This window comes from Nannospalax galili, unplaced genomic scaffold, assembly GCF_000622305.1.
Source record: "Nannospalax galili isolate Female #2095 unplaced genomic scaffold, S.galili_v1.0 scaffold370, whole genome shotgun sequence".
Classification (NCBI taxonomy): Eukaryota; Metazoa; Chordata; class Mammalia; order Rodentia; family Spalacidae; genus Nannospalax; species Nannospalax galili.
In genome coordinates this window covers 3,892,517-3,894,138 of record NW_008329335.1, presented here as the reverse complement: position 1 = coordinate 3,894,138, position 1,622 = coordinate 3,892,517, and the positions used below count along the sequence as shown (strand labels likewise).

At 29.6% G+C, this 1,622-nt stretch overlaps 1 pseudogene; it reads right to left on the bottom strand.

Annotated features, from left to right (window-relative positions):
• Nucleotides 1–234: 234 nt before the first annotated feature.
• LOC103737263 overlaps nucleotides 235–1,622 on the bottom strand; it is a 22,489-nt pseudogene continuing 21,101 nt past the window's right edge.

The following is a 1,622-nucleotide window of genomic DNA, read 5'->3' as shown; positions in this document are numbered from 1 at the left end:
AATACATATATATGCTAGTTACTGAAAAAAAAATGGAAACAACTGCTTTTACCACAATTACAATTTGCTTTTGGAGTCATCAAGCTCCCTTCCCCTAGTTATCATAAAATATGTATATCTCATAGTGTGAATTTATTCTATATAGTTGAGGGTTGTACAGGAGGTTAGAAATTTTTTATTATGAATATAAAATGGAAACTTACAGTTTCAATGATTTAACATAATTTTTAGATTTTAAAGTTCCTTAATTTCAAACATACTAATTGTCAGTTTTCTCTGACAATTATTTTGGTTTTCTGATGGAGAAATGTTGAATAGCAGTGGCAGATAACAAGTGATTGTTTCCAAATAAACAGAATATTGATTTAGGTGAATTTGAAGCCAGTAACACATAAATCAACTGAAAAGAAAGATAACCTGGTAGATATGCTCTACATTAGGAGACAGAATCATTGGCATGACAAGTATGAACAAAGAAAAAGCTAAAGATCCAAATACAAATGGCAGCCACACCTGCAAGTAAAAAGAAAATTAACATGAGTGATGACTTTTAACATTTCTATGACAATAAAAGAGCACTGTAGTGATGCAGAACCAAGGGAAGATGACTAAAAATTGGTCTTGAAATATGTTTACAGGCAAAGTTTTAGTGTTATCTTATGAAAATAAGTTAATTGTAGTCTAAACAATTTAAGAAGAGTTGAACTAAATTTAACCACTCTATAATTTTCATAAATTCCTCCTGTATTCATCAGATTGTGTTATTCATTCACTAAAATCCATATTTTACTTTATTTTTGTGCATAGACACAACAGAGACAATAGAAGACATATTTTCATAAATAAAAATGTTATGTCATTTTAGAATTAGCCATTTATACACTCCTGGATTTGGAACTAGAAAACCCAGCTATGTCTTAACTGAATATCTATTCACAATACATTTTTTTCAAAATACATTTTTTAAGTAGTATGAGATAATTGATCCTAGAGTCATGATCAAATAATAGAAACAGAAAAAAGACTGGTGTCACAGAAATCAGGTTTGAAATTAGGAATTGCTGTCTCATTTATTCCTTCTACAGTCACTGTATCACTTTGATGTGTTATTGACTAGAGTTTTAGGAAAGATAAAGAAAATCCCCTTGTAGGAAGCTTACTGGCAATTTGTAGTTTTATGACCTCAGGATCATTTTCAGATTGGTTTCTGATATAATGCTGATTTGCAAAGTCCTTATAAGAATGTAAACCTAATAATTTACAACCAATTTTGAAAGAGAAGCATCTTAGCCCTGGACATTGTTATTGAATATATCAATGCTGTTGTAATGAAATGCCTCTTCTATAATAATAATGATAATAATAATTAGTAGATGTGAAAAACATTACCATTGAAATCTACCTGATGACTTTATATCCATGCTCAGATGCCAAGGATCTAAGAAAGTAACTGACTGTCACTAGTTATAATCAGATACATAGAGATTAGAAATGCATGTGCAAACATCTTAATGTCAACTGCATTGAAAATGATTTTTTCTGTATGAAACTGTGTATTTTATTAATGAAATGGAGATCCTTTTTAAAGCTTAAAACCTCATTTAATTTTATGTCTTAAGGGT